This window comes from Marmota flaviventris, chromosome 10, assembly GCF_047511675.1.
Source record: "Marmota flaviventris isolate mMarFla1 chromosome 10, mMarFla1.hap1, whole genome shotgun sequence".
Classification (NCBI taxonomy): Eukaryota; Metazoa; Chordata; class Mammalia; order Rodentia; family Sciuridae; genus Marmota; species Marmota flaviventris.
Window position 1 is genome coordinate 1,111,159 of NC_092507.1, and position 20,841 is coordinate 1,131,999.

Genomic DNA, 20,841 nt, shown 5'->3' on the forward strand with positions numbered 1-20,841 from the left:
TGCAGGAGCATTGACCACCCCTAAAAGCAGCGTCCTCAGCTCTTGCCCCAGTCAGTGGTTCCACTTTCTCCAGTGGCACCAGGTTTCTTGTTGTCCCACCTAATGTCCTACCTCTGGGATGCTCTTTGTCCACTGGTTCTAACAGAGTTCAACCAGCCAGAAGGCCAGAGCCTCGGAGGTCAGGGAGTGGGGAGGGCCAGGGAGGGCAGCCCTGGTGCATGTGCTCTGCACCTGTTCCTCTTTTGTCCCCATCCCCAGCGCCAGCCAGTGGGAGAGTAGACAGGAGGTTTCAGAGTAGGGGTTGCTGTTTTGGTGGCTACTGTATCCCTCACTGCGGGGACAGGGCCTGGCATACAGAAAGGGAAGGAAGAGCAAGATGGGTCCATTTTCCCTGCACCCCCCGTAGCAACCCAGGTAGTTGCATCCTGGGGCACACCTGCCCTGGGATCAGAGGAGGTGCTCCTGGGCGATCCTTCACAGGCCCTGTGCTCTTGGAGGAAGCAGCAGGAATGCGTCCCATTCTCTGCAGGGACAGTGAGGGCAGGGCTGCTGCCTATGCCCTGCCTGGGTGATGGCTTCTTAGTTCTATGTACGGGGTCCAACCCGGGAGGCCTGTCCCACCAGCCCAGGAAGGCAGGGTGGCAGGTCTGGGGCTCTGGGGAAGCAGGCACCCAGGGCACAGAGCAGGGGTGCCACTGGTGTCCTCTGTGGGAGCCCCAACCGAGGTGGCAGTCGGTTCTAGATGTGTAGCCAAGTGTCATTCCCTTCTCTTCAGCTGTAAATGGGTGAAAGGACTGAGGCAGAGCCCTGCCCACCTGACCTGAGGTCCAGGACAGGACTGTTGGGGTGTAGCCCTGGGAAGGAGGCTCCTTAGCAACAGACACTGGCCCCACACCTGGAGATAGTGTCCTGCACCCAGCAGGGGAGCCCTGGGAGCATGTGCTGCCCCGTGTGCTGCAGGTCAGGAGCCCTGGAGGTACTTTTGGGGTGGGCACTGAGGAAAAGCAGGCATTCTGGGCCCTAGGAAGGGATGTGAGGCCCTAGCACTCAGGGAGACTCGGCCTGGCCAGCCTGGCCAGCCTGGTAGGCGGAGGCTCCCAGGAGTCTCCGTGAGAAGTCCTGGCGGCCCTCCAGCAGTGCCTCGTCAGGACCCTTGTTCACTGAAGTCAGGACCAGGGGCTGAGTGAAGAGCCTTGGTCTGGGGGCTTGGGCTACCCTGAGACGTGACATGGTACAATTCTGGAGGCATAGGTGGCCAGCACATGTGCTTGGCCAGCGCCAGGGTATAAGAAGGGATAGAAAGACACAGATTTCTGGTGGAACTGTGAGTCTGACAGAGCAGAGCCAGCCTGGGGACTTGGCCTGGGGTGGGAAGCAGCCTGGGGGCTAAGGAGGGTGGGCTTGCAGGGGCTGTGCCTAGTCAGAGGCAGGCATGGTGAACCAGGTCTGTCCAGGCCCACACCTGTGCCCTCTCTCTTTACCCGCTGCTGGGGGTGGGAGCAGGACCTTGTTGAGGGGAACAGGGACCCCACATGTGTGTAGCCATCGACCTGAGCTGAGCTGGTTGATAATGAAGGGCTGGACAAAGGGTCCAGAGATCTAGGAAGACTTCTGGAAGAGGAGCCAGTGCTTGGGATGAGGGTGAGCAGGGGTCCGTCCATGCAGGAGGCACCGGAGAAGCTTGCTGGCCAGGGGTGTTGGGCCGTGTGGGAGCTGAGGACACTCCAGGTCAGCTTTCCTGCCACCTGTGGACTGGAGGGAGGGAGGCTGGTGGCCCAGGACCTCATGGCGTGGGGCACCCAATGGGCACTAAGCAGGCCAGAGAAGCTGGACAGGAAGCAGAGTGGAGGAGCATCCGTTCTGGACATGGGGTTTGGACAGCATTGGAAAGCCTGCTCCTGTCCTGAGGGCTCTTCCTAGACAGGGCTGGGGCCAGTATGGCTGGCTTTTCTGCAGATGGGTGAAGGGTCCTCTGGAGCTCCTCTGCCTTCAGCTCCCAGATCCTCATGGTTTAGGGGTGGGGCCTAGAGCCACCCATCCTGAAGAGAAGGGGGACCAGCTGCCACCTTTGTATTGTGGGTGAACTCGGGCAGGTCCTTACCTTTCCTGGGCCTCACTCTCCTTGTCTGCCAGATGGGGACTAGGGGCCTCACCCCCCATCCCCCAGTTATGGGAGAGTCCCAGAGACTGCACACATGGACCCCCTCCTGGGCCAGCCAGGCTCCCCTGGCTCAGGGTTTACTGGGAAGTGGCTGGTGGGAGGTGAAGGTCTCAGACTGGAGAGTACGGGTCTGCTGGCCTGTGGTGGCCATGGTCCAGGCTGTGATGAGGAGAGGATGAGCCAGGGACATCTGCGTCCTGGTCCTCTCCGAGTGCAGAGAAGTGAGAGCAGGGAGTGAGTGGTCAGGCCCTATGCAGTCCTACTCCAGAAGAGAGCACAAGGAAGGTGGGGGAGGGGTCAAGCCCAGGACCTGAGCCCTCCCATCCCAGCGTGCCCGCAGTGCCCAGCCATGAGCCCGGTGCAGACAGGCACTCGGGAATGAGCGAGGAGCTGCCGTTGGCAGTGTGGAGACGCACAAGTGGGCTGAGGTAGAGAGGACTGGCAGCTTCCAGCCACTCCTCCGCTGGCCTCGGATTCCCAAAGACGAGCCCTGGGTCTTCCAGCTTCCAAGTGGAGGAAGCAATGCCCCCAGGCTGAGCCCCCTCACCTTAGGTGGGAGTCCAGGAGCCTCCTGCAGGGTCGCACCTAGGTCCCAATGCCCCTGGCAAGAACTCGCTCCAGGACTTCTTTGAGCAGAGGGAACAGGGCCCTGTGCCGAGAGAGCTGGCTCTCGGGGCCTGGTGGAGTCCAGTCGTCAGGCTTGGAGGCCTGCTTCCCTGGGCTCTGGCTATCTTGAATGACAGCAGGGGCCCCGGATCTTCCTGCCATGCTGCTGGAATGAGAGGGCTCGTGGTCACAGGCTCAGCATGACCTCACACCCCCGCCCCCGCTTTCTGGGGCTCTCCTCCTGGAGTAGGACTGCACAGGGCCTGACCACTCACTCCCTGCTGTCACTTCTCTGCCCCAGAAACTTCAGGGTGAAGATTGTCATTTGATGCCCCTTGGACAGTCGGGGCACCTGAGAAGCTGTTCTGTGCAGGATCCCCCCCAGCCAGGCCAATGCCCCTTTAGTCCCTAGGGCGCACCCCGAGTCTCCCTGACACTGGGCCCCAGTGGGATGCCTCCTTTGGAGCAGTCCAGCCGGGACCTCTGGGCCTGCTCTCCGTGTCTTCACAGGCAGGTTGGACCCGCTGTGTACCTGCTGGAGTGGTTTCTGTGTGCCTCTCCATGTTCCGGGAGGGTCTGGAGAAGTCTTCCTCAGAGCTGAAGGTGTGAATGGGCTGCCCCCCTCAAGCGGCTGCTCCTGGGCAGAAGGTCAGGTCTCCCAAGCTCCCGCCCAGCCCCTGGGCAGGCACGCAGGGCAGAGGGAGTCTGTGCAGCCCCCGCACAACAGGCCCCTCTGTTCCCCTCCTGGGCCCAGTGTCCAGCCATCCCCGAGTGGAAGCCCTGGACTTGGACTCGGAGGCCCCTGGACTCCGGGGGTGAGGGTGGGTCAGCATCTGGGGGTGGGTACCCCACAGCCTGACTCTCCAGGTGGCCTCTCAGTGGAAGAGGAGCTAGGAAGTGAGGAGAACGTGGGGTGTGGACTGCTCCTGTCGTCCCTGCTGCAGACGAGGCCTCCCTGGGGAAGGAAGGCTGAGGTGGTCCTGAAGATCCCGCCCCTCTGGAGAGGGCATCCTGGTCCCTGGGCTGAGTCTGCAGCTGGAGCAGCCCCGAGGTGGACATGGGAAGCTTCCCTGGGGCCCCACCGGGCCTCGCTCACCTACTTGGGTCCAGGGGCCCTGCAGGGGGGCAGCAAGGGCACCCCCAGGCTCAGGCAGTGGGAGAAGGCACAGAGCTGAGGTCAGGTCCAAGGTCTCTTAGTGTGATACATGTCATGCCATCATCTTCAACTAGGTGCCAGGGTCTTTCATTGTCCCCCAGAGCCCTGGGTTAGGGGGTACGTAGAGGGCATGTCCCAACCCCCAGGGCTGATGACTGTGGGGGGAGCCTGAAGCTGCTCCCCTCTGGCCTGTCTCTGGCTTGATATGAATGCCATGGGCCATGGGTGAAGCCAGGACTCTGTTCTACTCCTCAGCTGGGCCAGTCAAAGCCTGGCCCTAACACCAAGGCTGGGAAGTGCAGTGGGCAGGGCCTCAGCAAGGATGTGGGCAGCCATGCTGCTGGGTGGCTTGGTCTGTGCAAATAGGAGTGAGGAGTGTCCTGCTGCTGTCCCTCTCCTGTCTGCGCCTGTGTGTGCGACTCCATGTGGGTGTGCCCTCTCTGCCTGATAAGCCCAGCCCCAGCCACGCCCAGCTCTCTGCCCAGCCCGGAGGACATTCTGGGGTGAACTGTCTGTTCATTATCAGGAGGACCAGCTGGTGCTGCCTGCTGCACCCAGATGTCATTCCCAGCACTCCCTCGCTGCCTCAGGAAATCACCCCCCCCCATCCTTCCCGTCCCCTGCTTGGGGACACCCTCCTGGGAGAACCTCACTTGACCCTGCACCCTTGTCAGTCCCAAGCTGTGGGCCTGTTTGTGTGTGTTCACCTGGACCCTCCACACAGGCTGTCCAGGCTGCCCCAGGGCCTGGCCTTCATGTGGAGGGTCTGCCCAGCGCAGCCTTCCTTCCCCGGGGGGTCAGGCTGCCCTGTTCTTTGGCTGTTCCTGTGGCCTGCCCCTGAGGCCCAGGTCCTGCCCCATCTTGGCCACCCTGGTGAGGGCGGCCTGCCATTGGGTTTCCACGATTGTAAGAGAACAGGTGTCCAGAAGAGAATGAAGGGAGTGGGTGCTGGGCTGTGTGGACGCTGGTGGTGGGCTTTATGCCAAGGGTCTTTGAGGGTGCACTTTCCTAGCCTGGCTGCCCGAGGGGAGAGGGGTGTTCAATTTGTTGTTGACTAAGGAGCCACCCAGCAGTGGGTAAGGGTGCCACTGTCAGTCTCCTCTGAGGACAGAAGGACAGGGAGGAAGCAGGAAGCAGGGAGAAGGGATGGGTGCCCACGGCTCTTTAGCCTTCACCTACTGGCTCCCGCGCAGCTGCTGATCCTGCTCCCGTGCAGGTGATAGCCTGCCTCAGGGCCTTCGCACATGCTTCCCCTCTGTCCACAGACTGCCCACCCTAGAGGGCTCCTGCTCACAGGTGAAGCCCAAGCCAGTGGGGCCCCAAGTCCCCTCCGAGCCCCTTTGTGCCCTCCCCTATATGGGCACTGCCTCCCCACTAGCCTGGGTGCTGCTCTGGGGTTAGAGGTGTTTCTCAGCTGCACAACTCAGGTCTCAGACTGAGCTCTGACCCAGAGACCCCACCTCTGCAGGGGGCCAGCATCACCTTGCAGCCCTCTCTTGGTTGATGGGTGGATGGACTGGTCATCCCCCTCTGCTGTCATGCCTGGCTGGCTCCCGCCTTGGGACCCATTCTAAGGAGTGCTTCCCGGTGTCTTCTGTGGCTCGTAGTTTTCAGAGAGCTCAGTGTTGTGCTGCTGTGAGTATTTGATCAGTATCGGCAGTGTGCAAGGTTTGGGTCTCGGATGCCTTTGCCTTCTCCAGAGATTTCTTGTGCAGGGGTATTCTTTCCCAAGGGTGGCTGGAGCCAGCTCAGACCAGCGCACAGGAGCCTGCTGACAGTAATTTTGTGAGCGTGTTGTTGAACAGCCATTATTAAAATCAAATTAAACTAATTACATATGTAAAACATACAAATTACATAAAAACAAAGGTAATGAGCACTCACAGCGCACGGCCTCCTCGTGCTTCACATCCTGCTCTCATCTCTGGTCTTGTGTGCGCGAGACTCGGCTGTGTCTGAGCAGTGGAAATACTCTGCTCGCCTCTTCCCACTCCGGTCCAGCAGTCGCACGCCGATCCTCAGCTCTGGGAGCGGCAAAGGCGCACCTCGGGGCTCCTCCCACAGGGCTGGCTGCTGGGTTGACTGGCCCACCTCGGTTATCTCGGATACCTACACACTAGAAATCCCAGATGGAATTTAAGAATATTTATTTGTGAAGCCTCGTTAAAAGATAATGCACAAATCCCATGTTAACATAATAACACGTGCATCAACATTTTATAAAAAATAAACAGTTCTTGTTCAAAACTAAAAACTAACTCAGTGCGAGTGACACGGGTGACGTTTTTGCCCATCTCTCCAGCGTCTGGCGTACGAGGACAGGTGGGTCCTCCTGCCCTCCAAGCTCCCTCTCTCGGCGCGTTGTTTGGTTGGAGTGTTGGGGGATGTGGCCCCGCAGACCTGCCACCCTCCCACGGGCAGTGGGTGTCCTTCCCGGGGGCTGCCCGCAGCAGGCCCTTGCCAGTCTCCCTTGTTCCTGTCCTCTCAGGAGGGATCGAACCCAGAGGCTCTACGCTGAGCCCCAGCCCTTTTTAACTTATTTTGAGACAGGGTCTCACTGAGTTGCCCACTCTGGCCTCAAACTTGGAATCCTCCTGCCTCTGCCTCTGGAGCTGCTGGGATCACAGGGTGAGTCACCACAGTCTGCACTCCTGCAGGTCTCTAGAGCGGTGCAGTGTGGAATCTGAAACTATCGCAGGCTCTTTCTTAGGTTGCTACAGTAACAGGCACTGGTCTGTTTTCCACCTTGAATGATCTTTCCCTGTGTATGGTTTTGGAATATGTCTGGTCACCTGGAAAAGATTGGTTCACTGAATTACGCAGATTTTCCAAATGTCGACACATTTCATTATGTTATCCCCAAATCCTGTCAGCATTACCACTGACCTCTGAGCAAAGCCTGGTTGCTTTGGAGCTGACAGTCACTGTGGTGGCCTCGAGTCTTGCAAAGTGCTCATTTTCACCTGAGCTTGAATTTGGAAGTCGGCCATGTCAGTTGTCACTTGCTCCTGTGGCTTCCCTGATTTTTGAGTGACAAGCTTGCTTTGTTCTTTTTTTTTTTTTTTTGAGACAGTGTCTCACTGTGTTGGCCAGGCTGGTCTTGAACTCTGAGCTCCTGGGGTGGCACCACCCCCATCCCTGTGAATGTCCATACAAGCAGAAAGACAGCTCTTTTATTAGGAAAATGGTTTGGACCTTGTGGGTTCTGGGGACCGTAGGGTTCTGTGGGGGACACTTTGGGAAGCAGTGCTGTGTGGCCTGTGCAATGCTCTGATCTTTATCCTCTTCACTCGGCAACATGCTTTCAAGCTCTGTCCCTGTTTCTGTCCCTGCCAGCTGCTCTCCTGCTCCAAGTGCCTGTGCCCCCTGTGCACCCCACTCCCCCTGCAGCAGGCCCAGGCTGCTGTGCATATCTTCCCTCCAAGCGCCCTCGGAAGCCCAGAGTGGCTTTCTCTCCATGCAGGGCCATTGTCCCAGGGCTGCCTGCCTGTGCTCAGCCCAGTGACCTCCTTGTCCAGGTCTTGCTTCCCTTGACAGATGCCCTTCTTCTGTCTCCAGAGATCTGGTGAGTGGAGCCAGCTCTGAGAGCCCCCACTGTCTGCATGGTCTCAGGGGCAGGGAGCTGGCTTCTCTGCTCCCACATGCAGCCCGCTGAGCCGGGCAGGCAGGCTCCACACCTGGCTGTGCCCCAGCTTAGCCACACCAGTTGGGTGGGGGTGGGGTCTTGCCGTTTCTGAACCTCAGTTTCTTTCTTTGGGGAATTGGATTTGTCTGTGGCCTAGATACCTGGCAGGGCCTGGGCAGGAGGGAAAGGAGTCCTCTTTGACTTTCCCCTTCCCAGAGGCTGGGGCTTCCACCGCTGCCTTTCCCAGGGGGCTTCCCGAGCCAGGGATGCCAAGTGAGGGTGTGTGGGTCTGCTTCCTGGGCGCTGACGCAGCAGGTGGGAGGCGGCAGGAGGAGGCTGCAGGAGGGCAGGCTGGGACTTGAGGTGGGCCTCCCTTGCACTCTTGGGGACGCTTCAGGTGCACTGGAAGCATCGGAAACGGTAGCAGCCAGGTGGCCACCAGGACTGGGAGCCAGCTCAGGACCTGTGGCCTGAGCGGGCACATTTGCCCTCCCTGTGGGTGGAGCAGCGGGGAGCCTCGCCTCCTTACAGGGGAGCCACTCTCTCCTTCAGGGGAGAGGGTCTGCCAGTCTGCCGTGGGCTCACATCCTGGGCACTAGCCAGGCTCTCAAGGAAGGGTCAGGTGGACCTCTCCACCCTGTGCCCGGCTGGACCTGCGTGAGACCATCAGTGAGCAGTCTCCATGACGGGAGCCAGTTCCCAAGGGCTTGAGGTTGGCATCCGGGTCAGGATCTGAGCAGAGGCCAGAGGCCTGAGACAGGAGGCACCCTCTCCTTAGCACAGGGGCCTGGGATCCTCTGGGTTGGCCAGAACCTTGTGGCCAAGCAAGAGGAGCAGGCCTGGTCAGGAATGGCCCCGCAACAAGATCAACCAGGGATCCTCCTCCCTGGCCCCCTACCCACATGGGGCTAACCTGCTGTCGGGCCTGGGAGCCGTAGGGCATGGGTGGGAGTGAGGGGCACCACTGAAGCCGGGAATGGCTTGCGGGGCAGGTGGGTGAGGGGCTCCTGGTGCCAGGTGCATTGGGCCTGTGCCAATGACTGACCTCACGGTCCTCACAGCCACACCTTGGCTTGTGGCGGCCGGCGTAGTGCAGTTGCCTAATTAGGTTCCCCAGTGCCAGCCCCGTGCAGCCCCACGCCTGGCCCGGGCTCTGGCAGGCGTGTCGAGGCACAGCTCCCGCTCCCACCGCAGCAGGAAGCTGACTCTCAGGCACCGGGCAGGCGCCAGTTTGGGACGGCGGCTGGAGGTGGTGCTGGCCGCACGGGCTGGTGGTCGAGGGGCTGCAGCAGTCCAGCTGCCTCAGGAGATCCTGGGTGGGGAGACCCAAACCTGTGGGTGAGCCTGGGACTGGTGCTGGGTCTGGGGAAGGAGGGAGGCCCTGGCAGGGGGCTGGCCTGGGCCTGTGGGAGGCCTGGTGCCCACTCGTTACGCCGCTGAGCCCAGGACCCCAGAGTGCATGGCTGGCTAATCCCAGCTGACGCTGGAGGAGGGCAGCATGGGCTGGAGGGCCTGGGGCCTGGAGCGTGTGGGTGAGGGAAGGCCTCGATCAGAGGGGGACCGGGAGCCTTGGCTCGGGGGGCTGTGAGGCTGGCTGGGAGCCTCCTTCCCACCTGGGCAGAGCATGACTCTGGGCACCTGGAGGGTCCAGGCCCCTGGTGTTTGAAGCAGGGGCCAGAAAGCTCCGCCTTGGGCAGGTGGGAGGGCTTCAGGCCCAGTGGCTAAGGCCTCTTCCTGGCCCCCGTCAGTCTCTGTGGCTCTGGGTTGGGGGTAGGGAAGGCACCCAAGAAGAGATGGCCAGGAGGGCTCTGGAAGAAGCTGGCCTGGGAGAGGCAGCAATGGCCAGAGTGAGGAGGTAGAGAGGAAGGTCGGCGCGGGGGCTGAGCGGGGCCTGGGGCCGGGGTCTGTGGAGCAGGTGAGAGGCTGTTTAGAGCCTGGGGTGCTTTGGAGGAGCAACAGGAGCTGGGTTCTGGAGCTCGGCCAAGCAGGGCCGCCCTTGGCACATGGTTGCCTAGGAGACCCAGGATGGGGGTGGGGGGCTTCGCTCACTGCAGGGGGGAGTGGTGACTGAAAGGGCCGAGACCCTGGACCTGAGTGACAGCAGAGGGCTGGAGAGAGGGCAAAGGGATGCCCTCCAAGGGCTCCTCGGGTCTGGAGCCCAGTGGGGCCGTGGGTTCCAGGCATCGCAGGTACCTGTGCTTTGCAACCGAGCTTCTGTGAGGCTGGCTGGCCCCTGAGAAGTGGCCACTGCCTTGCTTTCCATTCTGGTCAAGCTCTGGGGAAAGTCCTAGCACAGAGAAACAGACTCTGGACCCTGGGAGGAAGCGGGAGGCTTGGTCACTGGGGCTTGTCTTCCTCTGCTACTCACCACCGGTGTGAGGTCTTAGCAGGCACCCTGTGGGCCTTCAGGGGCCCTGCACCCCTCCCAGGGGGTTTGGGAGGCGCAGTGGGGCTGGGCTGCCATCCAGCCACCTCCAGCAGGGGCCGCCCTGGTCCACAGACCTGGCTGACTGCACTGACTGTTCCTCTTGCTCTCTCTAGGTGTGTGATGAGTGGCAGACCCAGACTCCACCAGACACCAGGGGCCCTGGGAGCAGAGGGTTCTGAGAGCAGCTTCCCCTGCCTCCTGCTGACGGCCAGCTCCCCCTGCTAATCCAGGGCTGCAGCACCCCCACCGAGAGTCCTCCATCCCTCTAGGATGGCTCCCCCACCAGCTGGCCCCCTGGTTCCTGCTCCTCCACCTGAGGACCCAGGACCCAGTCTGGACAACAGGTGGCTTTTCCTGAATGCCAATGTCCTGCCTGTGGGTGAGTGAGGCCATGGGCCTAGGTGCTCTGCCCTGAGCTGGAGAGCACAGTTCTTTCCTGCCAAGGGACTGTCCTTATAGCCCCAGAGATGATGTGATTCTTGTGATGTCACCTGGGAAGAAGGGGCCTCTGCCAGCTCCCCTAGAACAGGGATGCTTCCCTGGGCGGGGTACACAGTGCAGGGAGGCTGGTATGTACCTGGTGCTTCTTGTGGCAGTCTACCTGGCTGGACACAGAGCACATGCTAGGGCCCACCTGGGAGAAGGGTTTGACTAGCTCCTGGGGTCAGCTCTCTGTCCCTTACGCATTGCCTGGTGCCTGGGCACAGGCAGAGGGCATCTGGCCCTGCGGTGGGGGGCTTCTGGTCAGGTGGATGCTCAGGAGGTGGCGGCCGACCCTCTCCGCGCCCGAGTTTCTGTTTGCCTGGTGCTCTGTGGAGGGCAGGTCTGCCTCTGCCCACTGGGTGTGTGCGTGTGTGTGCACCCTGCACCCTGGGCTTGCAGAGCCGGCTCCGGCTTGCTCGTCCCACATTCTCCAGATGTGCCTGGACAGGCCTCTGCACCGGGGGTGGGAATGTGTCTGCCCAGGTGCACAAAGTTCCTGCTGGGCTTGGGCCTCATCACAGCTCTGCCTGCAACTGGACACCAGGGAAGGGGCAGCTGGATGGGGGAGGGGAGGCAAGCAGAGCCCTCCCCATGGCCCTGTGGGGGAGCCAGAGGCCCTGGGTGCAGACATGGGGCCAGGTCCAGGTCCAGGTCCAGGAGGAGGCACTCCTGTCAGTACCCGCCTCGTCACTGCCCTGCCCCCGTCCCCTCCCCATGCCTGGTTGGCTACTCTGAGATCAGGTAGGTCTGCTGTTGGGTGCCTGGCCCGGGGCGGGGGCGGTGGCGAGGACCTGATCTGGCCTGGAGGTCTTTCCAGAAGGCTCCCTGAGGTAGCCCCACTGAACAGTGGAAAATTCCCAGCTGAGAGGGCAGGACTGTCAGGTGCCCTGGCTGGCCCATGGGCAGGCCAGCTGCTGCCTGGAGGTCATCCTGGGCAGCGCAGCAGCTGCTGGCTTCTCTCTGCCAGTGTGGTCCCTTCTTGGTGCAGACTGAAGTGGGTCCTGGTCGTTGGACAGCGCCTGTCCTACTGACGCAGGCTCAGTTTGTGGGCCATCAAAAGGCCCCCGTGTGTGCCGGGTGGGGTGGGGTCCGCAAGGTGGGTTTAAATGGAGCCTCGCATGGCTGTGGGCCTGCCCCAGGCGCTCTTCTTGGACTCCCGGCTTCTCCATCCATGAGGGGACCGGCTGAGGCAGCGAGGCCACTGAGAGGCAGGAGCTGGGCCTCCACCCTTGCCCCTGGCAGGCCACTCCAAGGGGAGAACTGAGCTCTGGGGCTGGGGCGGGGGCAGGGGGCAGTGGCTACTGCAGGGGGCAGTGCTGGAGGCTGCTCTGCGGTCCTTCAGGCCATGCCCGACAGGCCCCGTGCAATTTGTCCGACCTGGTTCTGGTGTGTGGTGGTCATGGGTTTCATTTAGAGGGGTTCATCCACTGCAGACCCACGGGTGGGGACGTGCGTGAGCTGCAGGCATGTGGGCAGGTCTGGGGCTGGCAACCCGGCCGTGTGGCTATGGCCTCCTTGCCAGAGGAGGGGGGTGTGCTGCCCTAGGCGGGGTCCCTCCCTGCCCTGACTGGTCACTCATCAGGCTCTGGGATCATCACCACCTCCTCCTGGCACCCACCCCCTGGTACCACTGGGGTGGTCAACGGCAGAGGCAAAAGTCTGGAACCGGGGGGTGCTGAGTTGCACGGACATGGGGCACTCCCTGATGGGCGGTGGGTCCCCAGCTGACCTCCCGGGGAGCTGTCAGGGCGGTCACTCTCTTTCCAGGCAGCCTCCTTCCTGTTCCCCAGGGTGGCAGAGGTGGGTGGCCTCTAGGCAGCTGCCCCGCCTGTTGCCCCCCTGCCTGTGTCTGCCTGTGCCTCCCCACCTTCCATGAGGTGGGGCTGTGTCCCTCTGGGAGGAGCTAACAGCTGGGCGGCTCTGCAGTGGACAGTGCCCGGGGGGCTGGCGGGGGCTCTTTAGGCTGCCCACATTCTGAGCCAGCAACGCAGAGGGGCTCCTTCTACTCAGGCCTGCCAGATGAGACCCTGCCTCAGCCGCTCCTGCGCTCCTGGTGGGCGGCAGGTAGGGCTGGCTAAAGCTGCAGAGCCGCCAGACGGTGGCCCCCACTAACCCAGGGGTGCACAGCTGACCGGGAGGACCAGCACTCAGACTGCCACTGATGGGACAGTCTCCGGGGGTCGATGGCATGTGTGCCAGGAATGCTGGCCAGTGCCCTCCTCGTCCTGGAAGTGCCAGGGGGGGGAGGCTCTGGCCATCAGGGCTGCGGGCCAACTGGGGTGCGTCCCTCATCAGAGCTGGAGCTGGCCCTGAGGCTGGGGGAAGGGAGTCCACCCAGGACATGTGCCCCCAGGGACTTTCCCATTTCAAAGGTGCTCAGATCTGGGCTCCCCGGGGCTTCATGATGGTGCCGAGGCTCTCTCATGTTTGTTTTCTCTCTATGAAAGCAAGACTAGCTCAGAGGAGCTGCTCTGGAAAGTACAGAGAAACATAAAGAGCAAATGAGATCTGCCGACAGGTCCCCGTTTCTCTGAGCCTTTGTGTGCGGGCCTCTGCTGTGATCTGCCCAGCTTTGCCCCCCTGTTCCCCCGCCCCAGTGCCGGGTCCGTGATGAGCCCCGCCTGGGTGCTCAGGATAGGGCCTTGGGTTGCTTTCAACATTCGGGTTTTCTCCTGGAGTCTGACGTTAACAGCTGCCTCTGGTGTTAGTGGGTGCTGCTCCCTCCTGGCCCTCATCACCAAGCAGCTCAGGAGCAGGTTCTAAGGGAGAGTCCTGCGGGCGAACGGCCCTGCTGTGGTGCTGGCTGTTCCTGAGCAGCATTCAGTGCACCCAGGTTCCTTGAAGCTCCGCCTTCAGCTTCTCACTGAGGTAGAGAGAGGCTCCTGTTGAGTGACAGGTAGAGCTTGCTGGGAGGACTGGCCTGGAGCCCCTGGGGAGCCCCAGCGCCTTTCCAGTGTCAGCCCCACCTGGTGGGATGTGAGAAGCTTTTCTAGAAAGAGGGAGGACCTGTGGGTTGACCTGAGGGCCGTCCCAGGGGAAGGTGGCTCAATGCAGCTTTTCAAATTAGTGGCTCAGGGTTTCCTGAGGCTGGAGGCTGGAGGCCAGGCTAGAGGCTGGATGGATGTGTGTGAAGCGGGGGCCACATGTGGGGGGGGTCCCCGCAGGGATGGGGAAGGGCCTGGGGCCTCAGTGGGATTCTTTGTGCAGGACAGGGCTGGGAGCAGCCAGTGGGGTGCACTGTATCAGATCACAGCTCAAGTGGCCTCAGCTGTGATCCTGAGGAGGGGTCTCATAGTCCTTGGGGGATGCTGATTAAGGCTGAGAAAGGGCAGAGGAGGCAACAAGCCATCTGGGGGACTGCGGTCCAGCGGCCACTGTAGCAGGAGGCCTGGTCCCTGCCTGGTGCAGCCCCAGCCCTGTGTGGACTCAGTGGAGGGCCATTCCAGGGGGAGAGGGGCTCACTCGCTGCCTGGAACTAGTGCTCTGAGCTTCTCTCCCTGTGGCCAGGAAGGGGCGAGGGGCCCTCATCCTCCCCTCCGGGCACTCGCTGGGCTGAGATGGAGGAGGTGTGACCCAAACCCAGGCGACTCCCATCCGCCCGCTGCTCTGCACCCTGGGCTCTTGACCCAGTGGGCACAGGTGGCTGCTTGCATGGCACAGCTTCTCCTGACCTTGGCAAAAGGGGCAGGGCTGGCCTTCTGATGGGTGGGGGGGTGAGGGTCCGCTGAGGGGAGGCATGGGCAGCATGGCCATTCAGTTACAGAGCCCCAGAGGGCGCTCCTGGACCTCTACCAGAAGGCACTGGGGGCTCTGAGGGGCAGGTGCACCTTAGGTGGGGGTGTGGGTGGGTGTGCGGTCCTGCTCAGGTCCCTCCCCAGGGGAGTCCAGAGCCCTGGCCTTGAGTAGGGCTGGCTGGGACCTCTGGCCTTTCCCCTGAGGGTCAGGTACACTGTTGGTGCTCAGTGCTGGCTTGGGATTCTCAGGGGCTTAGATGGCTGGGCCCAGCTGGCAGAGGAGGGGGCAGCGGGTGCAGACCTAGCTTGTGGATCAGGAGTCTTCAGGACATCTTCTTAGTTTTTGGCACTGGGGATTGAACCAGGTGCACTTAACCACTGAGCCACATCCCCAGCCCTTTTTATGTTTTATTTTGAGACAAGGTCTCACTGAGTTACCTAGGGTCTCGCTAAGTTGCTGAGGCTGGCTCTGAACTCGTGATCCTCCTGCCTCGGCTCCTGAAGTCTCTGGGATTACAGGCGTGTGTCACCACACCTTGCTCAGGTCTTCTTTCTTCCCAGCCTCTGGGGGGTGGTCAGGCGGTAGCCAGGTAGCAGGCTGCACCCCCTTTCCCTTAGTGTGGTTTCCTGTTCCGCAGACTCAGGTTCACCCCACCAGCCCAGCCCAGGAATGCCCAGCTCGGACTGGGACCTGCTGTGGCCAGTCAGATGGCTTTTCCCATCTCAAGCCCCTCGCCATGGGTTCAGACGCTGGCCAGGCAAACAGCACCCACCCTGCTGATGTCCTCAAGCCGACACCCTGGGGACAACCTTCCGCCAGGGCACCTGGAGCACTCCTTTGTCTGGCCTGCTTGGCTCCACCTCTGCAGTTGGCCCCGTCGGAGCCACCCAGGCTTACACCCCCCACGTGTGTACAGGGACTCACCTTGGTCTCCGAGGCCCTCCATGGCCTGACCCCTGCCTGCCTCAGCAGCCTCCCCCAGCCCCTCCTCTGCCCCACAGCGTCCAGGCCCTGCCCTTCTGAAGGGCCCCTGGTGTCTGCTGCCCCAGCTTTGATGATGTGCTGGGTGCTTGTTTCACGCTGGTCACAGGGTCACGCTGAACTCTTAGCTGCCCAGTTAAGAGCCCTGGGGACGCTCAGAGCGTACTCGTCAACAGTCGCAGGATGAACGAGTGAACGGGTGAGTGAGCCCTGGGCCTGGCAGCCGGGCTGGCTGCTGCGTGTGGGCAACAGTTGGTTGATGACGGAGACGCCTCCATGGGCCTGGCGCTTGGTGTGGGGTGAGGAGATGCGGCAGCCCAGTTGCTGGGTTCCAGGAAGTCTCTGCTCCCCGGTGTCCCTGGGAGCAGCTCTGTGAGGCTGAAGGACCTGGGGTCAGCCAGAGGCCCTGGGGGACCTGTCCTGGGGAGTCCCTCCTGCCCCTGTCCCCAGCACCCCCTGGCAGGAAAGGCAGTATGGGCTCTGGGAGGGGATGTTTCTCTAAACGATCCTGTCCCAACCAGGGCCCTGAGGTCCTGGCCCCAGTGCACGGGAAGAGGGTGCGTGGGCCACCCCTGGCTTGGGCAGGTGAAGAGCCCGTGCTCTGACCCCTCTCTGAACCTAAGGTGGCCCCAGCACCATCCACACTTCCTCCCCGCCAGCCTGGGTATTGACAGCTCAGTCCTGGACCATGAGTTTTCTCCTATATTGGCCTTGGGTTATTGGGTGGGGAGCTGGCCCACCTGCCTTCCACCCATCCTTGAGCTGGGGGGACCTGCCAGCTCTGGTCCCGTGGTCACCTCCTCTGCAGGCCCAGGTGCCAGTGAGACCCAAGCTGGCCCACAGGAGTGGCCCTGTCCCTACCCGGGCCCCCTGTCCTGCAGAGCCTGTGTGGAAGTGTCGCTCTGACAATGAGAAGGGCCATCTGGGTCCAGGATGCCCGGGCTCTGGGTACTCTGGGCAGGTCACTTTCTCTCTCTGTGCCTCAGTTTCCCTCTCAAAGAAAATGGGGTGTCAGGCACCAATATTTCCAAGGGCCCACAGCACCCAGAGACAGGGTATACCCACAGGTCCTCCCAGGGAGTCCTCACTCCTTCCGGGTGGCACCAGCTGGACACAGCAAGGTGCCTGGGGTCTTGGGTAGAAGGTCAGCCCTGCCTGGCTGGAGGCCTGGCACCTACCCCTCTGCTGGTCCCTACAAGGAAGGCCAGTGCTGGCCAGGCCTGCCCCCTCCCCTGGTTCCACATGGTCTTGAGTTCTGATTGAGAACGGGACGTCTTAAGACCAGATGCTGCTGGAAAATGAGACACACACTTGCTAAATTTAGCCAGTTGAGAATTGCACATTTTCCCAATTAGACTCATTGATTTGGTGGCGAGCACTTGCTCCTCTGCGGTGCCCTGGCTGTGCCACTCGCTGCCTCCCTGCGGACATCTCTGCAGGCCTGTGGGTCCCCGCTGGTGACCGTGGGCTGCGGAAAGGCCCCTGAGCCCGGCTCCTGCCCTGAGACATCTGTCACACCTGGGGCTGGAGCCTGCCCCCAGCAGGGGGGCATGTGAGGGCACACAGGCAGGGGACCCGGTCTGGCTAGATCCCTCTGCACTAAGGAGACCATTCGTGAGGTCACTGAGGCCAGGCCTATCTGCCCAGTTTGGAGGAGCAGTGCTATGCACCTCCCTGCCTGTCGGCCTCACAATCTTGTTGGGGAGGGCAGCCTCAAACAAGGGCAGGTCAGGTCCTGGGACACAGTGGAGGACGAGGCAACCAGGAAAGACCCCCTGAAGGAGACAACATGCTCCAGGCCTTGGAAGCCAGGCAGGAAGGAGGGGGACCTGGAGCAGGAGGAGGCCCCATGCCATGACAGGAGGGGAGGGGCACACCGCAGAGGGAGCCAGCCAGTGGCGTGCCTGGGAGACCTGGGGGACCTGGGGAAGGAACCTCTGGGACATGGGGGTTGTGGAGGCTCACAGGCCAGGGAACAGTGGTGGCCTAGGAGAAGGCTGTCTGCCCTAGACGGGTCCCCAAGAGCACCTGGCCGACCCAGTGGGCACATCCATACACCACCCTCTGTGTGAGGTGGCTGGCCTCCCTCTCCACCCTGACCCCACCCAGAGATCGGGGATGCTCGGAGCCTCTGCTGGTGGAGATCTCTCTCGAGGTCCCCAACTTGCATTCCAGTTTTGGCTCTGGGTAGGAGGAAACCAAGGGTTCTGCGTCTCGTTGCTCAGTTTCTGTCTCCCTGGGTCTCTGGCTCTTGGCTATGTCCCCTGGGGAGCCCAAGGTTTTGTGGGTCCTTTCTCCTGTTGCTTTATTGAAGCACCCGAGTCCCCCATGCTTCAGGTCTGCTGTGCCCAAGGGTCTTGCTCCCAGGACATGGCATTGCTGTCCCTAATCCCAGCAGAGCCCCAGACTCTGAGAAGGGGTGCAGGTGGGCATGGCTTGGACGGTGCCACCTACTTGAATTGGAAGGGTCTGGGCTTTCTCTCCCTGCCTGCACCCAGCCCCAACGGTCTCTAAGTCAGGAGGGAGTGCTCGGGGCTGTCACTTTGAGTAAAGTCTGTGGAGGGCTGGGAAAGTGCAGAAGTTCCCAGCCACTGCCCCGCCAGTTCCATGCTGTTATCTCAAAGCCAAGAAGCTGCGGGTGGGATCATAGCCTGCCTGCCAGCTTCTAAGAGGGAGTCCAGTCCTGGCTCTCGTTGCGTGTGGGGTCCTGGATCGGCTCATGCTGTCCGGGTGGGGGTGGGAAAGAGGAGTAGGTAGCCCTGCTCTCGCTGGGAGGTGGCTTGAGAATTTGCTGGAGATAGCATTTTAGGACAAGGAGCTAGGGCAGTGTGGGTGCCACAGGGCCCTTCAAGGGGAGCCAAGAAGCAGCCTTCCAATCTGTCGCTGGAGTCTTGCAGAGGCTCCTCTGATCACCTCTGCTCGCCCCACAGCCCCTGTCAAGGCGGCCATAGCTCCTGGGACAAGGCTCTGACATTCCACCATGATGACGGGGGCTAAGCAGGTGGCTGTGTGGGAATGCCCAATGCTACCAACCTTGGGCAGAGGCTGCCAGAGGAAGCCTCCCAGAACCCACACCAGCAGGAGATTTTGGAGCTTGCAGAGATGGAGCTGGGAGGGGCCCTCTGTTCCTGGAAAGCAGAGAGCCTTGTGTGTGAGGTGGCTGGCCTCCCTCTCCACCCTGGCCCCACCCAGAGATCGGGGATGCTCGGAGCCTCTGCTGGTGGAGATCTCTCTCGAGGTCCCCAACTTGCATTTCAGTTTTGGCTCTGGGTAGGAGGAAACCAGGTTTCTGTGTCTCGTTGCTCAGTTTCTGTCTCCCTGGTCTCTGGCTCTTGGCTATGTCCCCTGGGGAGCCACAGGTGCAGGATTCAGTCCCTCTGGGTCAGCTTTGGTCCCAGGGTCTATGGCACAGCCACGGGAGTGGTTTTCTGAAAGTCAGGAGTCTTGAAAGAACTTTGGAAACCGCGAATCTAGATCTGGGAAATGGCAGCCCAGGAAGGAGAGCCAAACTCCTCAAAGTCTGTGGAAGCCAAGACCTGAGCTTGTGTCTGGTGTGTCCTCTTAAGTCACTACAGGGCCAGAGTAGACAGGGTCTGCCATGGGGAAAATTGGGGACTTTGGTGACATTTGTCTTCCAAGCGTGTCTCCTCCTCTGTCTCCAGGAACCTAGGGCCTCACTCCAGACTCAGCCTTTCCTTCCCCTGATGGGCAGTGGACCACGTCCTCTTCTCGGGCCTGGCCAGGATTGCTCCTCCCATTAAGGCCCATGTCAGACCTTAAAGGATGGAGTCCAGAGACCCCCCATCAGGGGCAGAAACATCAAGGTGTGGGTGGATGGGCTGCCTGGGCTAAGTGCTGCGGCTTCCCTAGCAGGCAGGCTCCGAGGGGCCTGGAGCAGGCTGCAACCCTCCCTGCCCCGTAGCTGGCCAGGTGGCTGACCAGAAAGCTGTTTCTTAGCTCCTGGCCAAGACAGGCCCAGGAGGGAGTCCAGGCCTCCTGGACACCGGTGTGGGCTGAACATTTTCTCTTGGCTGGTCCCCCTGTCCTCTTCACGGTGGCCTGCTGCAGGTGGGTGATGAGGCAGGAGAGGGTCACTCTGAATAGAAGAACCAGGGCCTGCAGAGAGGCCTGGTTGGCAGGAAGGTTCCAGGAAGCTCTCGGGGCTGGGGCCTGTCTCTATTGCTGCTGTGGGCACCCTCCAGCACCTGACTGTGGGGAAGGCTAGTGACTGTCCCAGCCCCTGCAGGTAGGGCTTGGTCTTGGTCCTCTTGCTGGGCCTGAGGGGTGGTTTCCAAGACATTCTCACCAAGCCCCTCTCTCAGACCCAACCCCATGGGGCTTCTCCATGAAGTGGGCTAAGGGGTGCTCCTGGATAGCACGAGAGCCCTCTTGGGGCTGGGCAATCAACCCTCCCCAATCAGTTCAAGACACTTTCAGGTCTCAGCACTAGTCTCCTGTCATCTTGGGGGGGAGGGGAGGGGGGAAGGTGGCCTAGGCCCCTCTTTTCAATCACCTTGGTGGCCAGGGTCGGGGTGGATTAGGCAGCAATGCCTGGCCCAGCGTCCAGCCTTGGCTGCACTGAGCTGCCTCAAGATGGGGAAGCGGTCTCGGCCCCGCCTCCGGGACCGGTCTGGGGCCACGCAGAGGCAGAGGAGGGAGTAGAGGGAAGTGCTGGGAGCTGGGAGGCTGCGGGTGCATCTTTGCGCAAAAAGTACTTTGGCTGCAGCGAGAGAGTGTGGGGCGGGCGCTGGCCCAGCTGTGAGCTGTGCGCCTCGCCAGTCCCTGATCTGTGCATTGCGCTGGCCCTTGCACCCCGTTGTGCCCCGCTCAGCGCGCCGCGAGCCCGCGCCCCTGGACCCCTCCCGGAGCGGGGCGGGCAGGGGGTGTGGTGCGGGCGGCACGAGTGACAGCGAGCTCCTCGCGCGGCGCCTCCACGGGGCGCAGTGTCACTGCGCCCGAGCGCGCCGCGCGCACAGCCCGCCGCGGGCCGCCCGAACCCGCGGGCGATGCCGCCGGAGCCCGAGCCCGAGCCTGGACGCTGACCGCCGGTCTCCGCAGCCGCCGCACCCACCGCAGCCGCGGAGACAATGGACGCGGGAGCCGCCCCGCAGAAGCACAGTAGGTGCCGCTCCTGTTGCTGCGCCGCCGCCGCCGGGGCCGCGGCGGGTGGACGCGCGGGGGCGCCTCTGTCCCTGGCGCGGGTTGGGGCCGCGTCGGGGGAGGGGTCGCTTTTCGTTCCAGTGCGCCCCGTGGGGCCGGGATGCTTACAGGGTTCTGATGGAGTGGAGGGCGCTGGTCTTGGTGGGCTTGGGAGAAGGTGCATGTGTGGGACGGCAACGGGACAGACAGGCATCCAGGCTGTCTTGGTGGCCTCAGGTGCTGGGTGAGGGCCACCCTCTGCAAACTTTCCTCCCCTGGTTTTACCTGAATATTTTACTGGGGCTGTGACCCTGTAAGGAGACTGACCCTTGGGAGCCAGGCCAGCTCCCTTATGCCCCTGGGAGGGTGCGTCAGGGGCACACACAGATTCTGCTAGAGGTGCCCAGTGGACATGCTGCACATCTGTCCAAGCTGCAGGTGCCGCTCCTGGCCCTGGCCAGCCTCTCTAGCACCAGTGTGTGTGTGTGGGGGATGGTGCAGGTGCTGTGGTCACTGCAGGGGAAGGC

General features: G+C 61.9%; 1 long non-coding RNA gene across 1 annotated transcript; it reads right to left on the bottom strand.

Annotated features, from left to right (window-relative positions):
- Positions 1-5,548: 5,548 nt before the first annotated feature.
- LOC139707432 (uncharacterized) lies at positions 5,549-5,914 on the bottom strand. The gene is made up of 2 exons (XR_011709000.1): positions 5,808-5,914; positions 5,549-5,691 (listed from the first exon to the last, which is right to left on the bottom strand). It is a non-coding gene; the product is annotated as an uncharacterized lncRNA (long non-coding RNA).
- Between the last annotated feature and the right edge of the window lie 14,927 nt (positions 5,915-20,841).